The sequence below is a fragment of the Macrobrachium rosenbergii genome, chromosome 24 (genome assembly GCF_040412425.1).
Source record: "Macrobrachium rosenbergii isolate ZJJX-2024 chromosome 24, ASM4041242v1, whole genome shotgun sequence".
Classification (NCBI taxonomy): Eukaryota; Metazoa; Arthropoda; class Malacostraca; order Decapoda; family Palaemonidae; genus Macrobrachium; species Macrobrachium rosenbergii.
The window spans coordinates 26,935,263-26,943,735 of record NC_089764.1 but is presented as its reverse complement, the minus strand read 5'-3'; positions in this window follow the sequence as shown (position 1 = coordinate 26,943,735).

The following is an 8,473-nucleotide window of genomic DNA, read 5'->3' as shown; positions in this document are numbered from 1 at the left end:
CACACACACAAACACAAACACACACACACAAAAAAATCATATATATATATATATATATATATATATATATATATATATATATATATATATATATATATATATATATATATATATATAAAACACACACACACCAAAAAAGATCATATATATATATATATATATATATATATATATATATATATATATATATATATATATATATATATATATATATATATATATATATATATATAATGATCACTGTACACACAAACCAAGAAAAAAATCACATCATATATATGTATATGAAATATATATTTTGTATCTAATACATATTTTATATATATATATATATATATATATATATATATATATATATATATATATATATATATATATATATATGTATATGTATTATTTATATATACATAAATACACACATATCTTCAGGAAATGAAAAAAGCTTTATGAAAACTGTGTAGAAAAAGCAGTTTCAAGTATGCAACGAAAACCAAAACTGTGAAGTACATCAATTTAAGGAGAGACATATCTGAAACTGGATTTCCCTAGACTGTGAAAAAGAGCGCACTGGCACTTAAGGTCAAATTGTAAGTACTTCTCACTTTCAAACTTGATGGAAGGAAATAGAAAAGGGCTTTATTTTAATTAGAATGAGTAGACGAAGGGTAGATTTAAATCCTTGCAGATCGTTGAAACAGAAGGTTATTTACCCTGAAGTGAAAAAGGCTTGACATTTATGCAATATTATGGTTCAGTATTTTAAAAATTCCCGTAGGGGGGTTAGTGCCGTCGGCGCACCTCATGAGATGCACTGTAGGCATTACTTAAGGTTCTTTGAGGCGTCCCTTGGACGCCTAGCTGCAACCCGTTTCTTTCCTTTTACTCTACCTCCTTTCATATTCTCTTTCTTCCATCTTACTTTCCACCCTCTCCTAACAATGGATTCATAGTGCAACTCCGAGGTTTTCCTCCTGTTACACCTTTCGAATGTTTTACTGTCAATTTCCATTTCAGCGCTGAATGACCTCATAGGTCCCAGTGCTTGGCCGTTGGCCCAAACTCAATATTCAATTCAATATTCAGTTTTTAAAAAATATTTTCCCATTAGAGAACGAGGCGCAGAGGGGCGACTGAACCTTCTTGTTTCTCCAACAAAATTGGAAAGTAAGAGTAAATGCGATGAATATAAGGGGGAAAGCACCAGTAAAATAAGATGTACCCAACTGTTGTATCAGGAAATATCAATGGAACACAGAAGTACAAGTGAAGTATCGTCTTATCACTGAAAGGAATCACTTGAGAGCCATCGAACTGAAATGGTGGAGCTTAAACTCCTTTGAAAAATGTATTTTTTAGAAAAGCAGTTTTGATTATTTCTGAATTCAGAGTTTTGATATTTTTCATTTTTTATATAGATTTCGTGATTGTTACCTGTAACTCCATTTTTAATAGCTTGTATGAAATTTGTTATTTTATGAGTGCATATCATAGGTGTATGTGTGTGAAACCATTCATCAAGATTTTCAATTACTTGTTACCTTGGTTTTCGGTGACGCGGACATTTGGTTTTCATGACGCCTGATAAATTCCAACTCAGTCAGCCAGTTATTGTGAGGGAAATGCAGACAGTAACTCAAAACCGTGAGACTTATACTGACGATTCGAAACAACATAAAAATAGAACAAACAGAAGAAAGAATGATAAAAAAAAGTATAAAAGGGACGAAGAGAGAGAGAAGCAGACAAATGATGACGATTAAGAGAGTAAACAGAGGTCAGTGTTGATTATGATTTTAAGAATTTATATAAAAGCAAAGCGATTTACAAGCAATGTTCTTTAGAAATTGCTTTCTTACCATTCAGCAGTAATGTATTATGAAAGATTGTAGCTGATTATTTCTTTAGTCCTCCCGACATGACCATATTCCTTGGGGAATGGGCATTTTTAATTCATATCTTTTTTTATACAAAAAGGTACGCCGTTCATACATTCCTTGGTTAATGAGTATTTGCTTTGCGCTTAAATATTCAGCATTTTATAATCTTACCCTGTAAGATAAATAGACACTAGGCTACACTGAGCTTTTCAAGTTCAGAATGTTGAGAAAGCTAACATAAGACTTAGGTCACCTTTCTGTACATCATAGGCATTGTCTAAATATAACCCATGGAACATTAGACGTAGCAACATTGTTCCTTGTTACGACAAGAAACCAATTACTATTGATAGACGATATTAAGTTATGCTAAACGACGTTTATTCTATTTAGGGAATCATAAATGCCAAAAATAGATTGTCTATGAAACACGCAAGTTATTTTATACGCTCTTTCTTAGGAAACCGACGTGCGAAGGCAAAACGATGATATTGAGAGGAAGAGGATGAAATGAATCCACAGACTCAGTAAAAGAGGACTTGGTAAGTACAGTAAAATTTTGGGTTTTATGCTTAGCTCTCTCCTGCTGCAGTGCGTTGCTAACTGCAACTCAGTTCTGCAGTCCAACTCTCTCTCTCTCTCTCTCTCTCTCTCTCTCTCTCTCTCTCATCGTGAAATGCATTGGATATCCAACCTTCCGTACAATATTCAGCGGATGATGTTAGGAATTAGCAAACGCCTAGAACGCGCCTCTAACTTTCGTTCCCCCATTAAAGGATTTGACCTCGACTTACAATTAAAGCTTCCGCGATTGTAACTCTGGGAGTCCTCACTTTTGTTATCTGATTTTTATTAGGGCATTTTTTTCTTGCCCTTTTCATAGCTCTTTCTTTTCCGCCATTTCCTAACAGTTTCCTTCTTTCTCTTCTGATCGCCCTGTTGTCCTGGCGTTAAAAGGAAACGCCATTTATTCTTTTTGCATTGCTGCAGTTCCCATTCTGCGCCTACCCCTTAGTGATAAGAGTTTCTAAGTCTTCCCTTCTTTAAAGGTGTCTAATGTCCCTTCATTTTCTCTCCTTACCTTCCTTTACTGATATTTTTCCTCTTTCTTCTCTCCCTTTACACCCTACCGTTTCAGAATTCGCGTTTGCCTCTCCTCGACCCTCTTCCTTATTATTTCCTGTTCCTTTCTTCTTATCAATCTTTAATTATCGAGATAGTATTATCTTCTGATTTTCACTTGCAGCCTCCAATTCAGATCCAGTGTTTTCAGAGGAAAGCATATCCAAAATTGTTACATAATCGGGAAGTTATGAATCCATTGTGCGTTGACTGTTGAAGTTACTATTATTATTATTATTATTATTATTATTATTATTATTATTATTATTATTATTATTATTCTTTCACTTCACGTTGCTTGATTAAAACTGATAGCTTACTATCTGCTTTTTTCCGGATGACGGTGATGATGATGAAGTTATTACAAATACTCATTGTAGCATGAGTCTTAAAATGGAGAACAAATCCACAGTTATGTATACAGACATATATTTAAAGGTAAAACTGTACAGTTATATCTTTCAGTATATGTATATGTACGTAACTGTGGATTTGATTCTCCATGAACTTATTGTTCCTGAGAAGAAATAGTTTTCCCTATATTTCTTCTTTTATTTCTTGAAGTTTCCAAAACAAACAGTGTTGTTAAGACTGTCCTATCGTTTCTTCTTTTCTTAATACGTTATTGATATTTCATCTGCATTATCAGGGTCTTCATTCTTTATATTCCCCGCAACAGTTCCTCTAATCGCATTCCATCTCCCCTCCTAAGGAAGGCCCCTCCCTCCTCCTTTTCCCCTTCAGGATCTGACCCCCGACGCTGATGAACCGCTTCCTGTCCTTTCCTCCTGAGGAGGTTCCCCTCTTTCCTCCAGCCTGGGCGTCTTCTTTACATTTGAAGAGGGGAAACAGGAACTCCACAGACCTTTGAAGTGACTCAAGACTTCCTGTCCGCTTTATGAAGGGCGGATCTGGAAGGCCTGGAAAAGTGACTCTCTCTCTCTCTCTCTCTCTCTCTCTCTCTCTCTCTCTCTCTCTCTCTCTCTCTCTTATGCAGCATCACTGACCATTTTCCTCTCGACGCCGTGTGTAACAAATTAATAAATTATTGTCACTGTGTAATAAACAGCATTCACCTTTCAACCGAGGAACCTCCTTTTATTATCTAGACCGGGAGAAGAAAAAAAAAAAAAGAGATGCATCTGTTTGCTTTGCCAGTCAGGAGAGAGAGAGAGAGAGAGAGAGAGAGAGAGAGAGAGAGAGAGAGAGAGAGAGAGAATGAATAAAAGACGCGAGTTATTAATTCTTCTGCAATATGTATATTATTACACATCGCAGTGAAAAACGTTAGGGCATTTGGGTGAATCATTCATCAGATTTAACCTGAAGGAAAAGATTCTCGAGTCGCTTTAAATTTGGCTTTTGCTGAATACAAAAGTATTCTGATCCCTTCCCCTACCAGCTGCCACCCCGTCCGTCCCTCCTCGTAAATTAAATAAATCCATCAGATTCCGGTTACCTCTTAATAAAACAGTCATTGATGTCAAGTCACATTCACTTCATATTATTGAAAGATATATATTTTCTGACTCTTTTTCAAACATGGGAGTCTAGAAACTAAAAATAATTAAAATCGCTCTTATTTTGTAGCTGGGGAAAAATTCTATTTAGTGCAGTTATACTCCCTAGTAAATCGCCGTGACTGAAAGAGATTTATATTCTCTCTCTCTCTCTCTCTCTCTCTCTCTCTCTCTCTCTCTCTCTCTCTCTCTCTCTCTCTCTCTCTCTCTCTGTTTGTATCTCTAATCCCTGTGGTCAGGGGTTGTAATCTCCTCGCGCCATGGAACAATAAACATTTCGGTATTTCAAATTCTTCAACGCCTGAAAACCGTGTGACATTCTTTTGCAACAAATATATATATATAATGTGTGTATATATATATGTATGTATGTATGTATACACACGCATATACTATATATATGTGTGTGTTTGGTTTTTGTCAATGTGTGCATATAGGGCATGATTTCGGGCGGCCAGGTAAGATGGACGATCGTGTCGGTCTATGTCGAACTCTACAACTGTATTACACATAATGTGAAATTCTTCAGCAAAATAGAAAGTACATCATACTTGATTGCCAGATTTTCATTTATCGTTGTGTGCTTAAGGAATAAGAATCATATCCTTCCCTCTCAACGTTTATTGTTTATTTTTCTTGCAGCTTCTCCATTTCATTTCTCATTCTTCTGTGAAATTATATTGCAAGTTCTTTATTGGTTTCGTTGGGGCTGGTTACCCCTTTTCTTTATTCTTTGCTAATCTGTTCATTTATTCAGTGATTAAAAAGAACCCAGTGTTTTTCCTTTCCTAATTATTTTCGCATTTTTCAGATATTTTTTTTAGGAAACCTCTAATGACCATTAAACAACCTTAATTGACTTGAATATCAGGTTATTGACAGATTTTGATTAGTTATAATCCCATATACCTCATTTCGGTCACTTTCCTTGTTAAAACCCTTCTTTTTTTTAATCTAAGTTGGAGGTAATGCTTTCACCATGTTTGTTTAACTAGCAATATTCTAATATTCCAAAATTAGATAGATATATTACCTGATTCCCTCAGCAGGTTACCCATTATCTCCTCGAGATAATGAATTTTTTGAAGAACGATGCTCAGATATGACGATTTGTCGGCATGGAATCCATCTCGCCCATTATAAGAGATAGTTATTTCTCTGGTTTATATATTTCGTAGCTAGTAACTTGATATTGATATTTTTCTCGCGGTAATAGATTATGAAAATTTTCACATTAATTATTTTTGCCAAGTAATAGCCCATATCAAATTCCCAATAATTATTTTTACCAAGTTTGACCCTGGAAGTCGTAAGTCAAGGTCAAACCTCGTTTAATGTCTGTCGAGGGTTTGGGCGCTGCTTGATTTGGTGGAGGTAGACTCTCTAACGGAGGATTTTGTCTAGTTGTAGGATTAATAAGGATGTGAAATTTAACAAATTTTTCCTTGTGAACGACCCATTTAATTAACTAAGAGAGAGAGAGAGAGAGAGAGAGAGAGAGAGAGAGAGAGAGAGAGAGAGAGAGAGAGAGAGAGAGAGATGTTTCACTGCCGTCTTCAAAGGCTAAATGAAAAGAAAATATCCATTTCTGATACTTTGTCTTTGTCTTTAGAGAGAGAGAGAGAGAGAGGAGAGAGAGAGAGAGAGAGAGAGAGAGAGAGAGAGAGTATTGCCCTTACCGTCTTCAAAAGCAAAATGAAAGAAAAATGTCGGCTTCTGATAATATTTTTCCTTCCTCTTTACGTTATTCCTCCATTTAGACAATCTTCTCTCCATTTCTCTCTCTCTCTCTCTCTCTCTCTCTCTCTCTCTCTCTCTCTCTCAAAGATATTCCTTAACCAGGTATAAGAGCAAAAGCCGACCTTACTGTAGTATTTAATATTGCAAGTTCTATCTAATTCCCACGTATATTTCATTTTACTCTCATACCCTCCCGTAATTTCAGTTTCTATACGATCTTTTTAGAGCATTGAACCTACTCACTACCCAAGAGGAAAAAAAATCTTCAAAATTTTACTGCAGGATGAAAAAACATAAAACTGGAAATGAAAACCGGATATCAGACATTTAATCCTCTAAGAACAGCTTTGGGTCCCCCCGTGGAGTGTAGCCAGAGGTTATAAGTCCCCCGAGGTATGTAGCCTTCAGGAATTCACGGCCGTTCCTCGAGGAGACTCACTTGTGGGCGCCTTTAATCTCGAGGATTTTTCGGAACGCTCTGTCTAGCTTTATTATTTCAGGTTTAGCAGGTACTTACAAATAGAGAATATTTAATATATATATATATATATATATAAATATATATATATATATATATATATATATATATATATATATATATATATATTTATATATATATATATATATATATATATATATATATATATATATATATATATATATATATTTATGTGTGTGTGTCTGGGTGTGTGTGTATAATTGTGCGTGTAGGAATGTTAAGGGTAAAGAGTAACCGTATGCGGTGTATTTAAAAGGAGTACAAATGAATTAGTTCGAGGGCTAAACGGTAAAGATGATAAGGTTTTATCTAACCCAAAGTCTTCAATTCCCCTCCTCTCTGCTTCACCTGTTCCTCCATCATTCAATATCTCCGTCTTGAGTCAGGTTCCAGACATGGCAGTGTTATTACATTCTTACTTCTCTCCTCCTCCCTCCCCTTCCTCTCCTTCTTCCTTCTTCTCCCCTCCCCCTCAATCCTCAGTGCATTGCTTCATTTTATTTATTATCATGAAGTAATTTTATTTATGCACATTCCGAGACTGAAGGTTTTAGAACTGGGGATGAACTCTTAAAAGAGACTCAGAATTACATCAAGGTCAAACTGAAGGAGGTGGACAGCTAAGTGGAAAAAGAACTAAGCCAACGCATGACAAATAAATGAAAAACTTGACTTTAGGTGCGCAGAGGGTCTCTGCATAAACATTCAGCACTCTCTACAGTGTGTGCTGCGCAAGGCGCACTGTAAGCGTAACCCCTGCTAGAGATTACATAATGTGAGAAATTTCGCATTCATTAAATTTTTTTATTTTTGCGAAGAAATAATATAGCAATCTGAAAGTAATTTTAGTGGCAGAGACTCAAGGGAATCAGTACTACTATAAGTTATTTGAATAAATTAAAAAAAAAAAATACCGGTTCAAAGAACTCTTTCCATATATGCAAGGGTCGAAATGCACCAAACGTACGGTAAGCATTTGGTAAAGAAAATACGGTTCGTGTATTTTGCTAGAAATTAATATGTCACTCGGATAAAGGCCAACGGCAATTACGGTAGGTTCCTGTACTGCCAGCGGGTTGCATTCCTGCGGTGCATTTGCTTCCTCTGATCTCCGAACGCTTAGTGAATTTCATAAGCGACTCTTTGAAGAAATCAACAAAACGCTAAAGGAATCTCGACGCATCTTTGCCTCGCTTCTGTAATAGACTTGCTGACTTCGGGATTCCTGATTGGTGAATTCTGTGGGGTAATGTTTATGTATATATATATATATATATATATATATATATATATATATATATATATATATATATATATATATATATATATATATATATATATATATATATTGTATATATATATATATGTGTGTGTGTGTAAGTATAAACTCCCTTGCATCTAACGTGGCCCCATTGAAAACATTTTTAAGTAAAATTTTTCGAAAACAGGCCAACTGGTAAATTTTTTTTTACCGCAAAAGGTATGAATAATTAAAAGCAGTGAGAGAAGTAAAAAAAAGCTAATAGTTAAAAACTACATAAAACCAGCCTTCGAAATAAATGGGTAAAGCTCGCCAGTTTTAGACATTGTAAATAAACAAACTCGCGCAAGCATCTGAGCGAAGCCTCAGTCAAGAAATAACTTGAGAAATTGGATATCTTCTTGCACTAACACGGCGAAAGAGTGAGGAAACATGGAAGTAGGAGAGCAGAAGA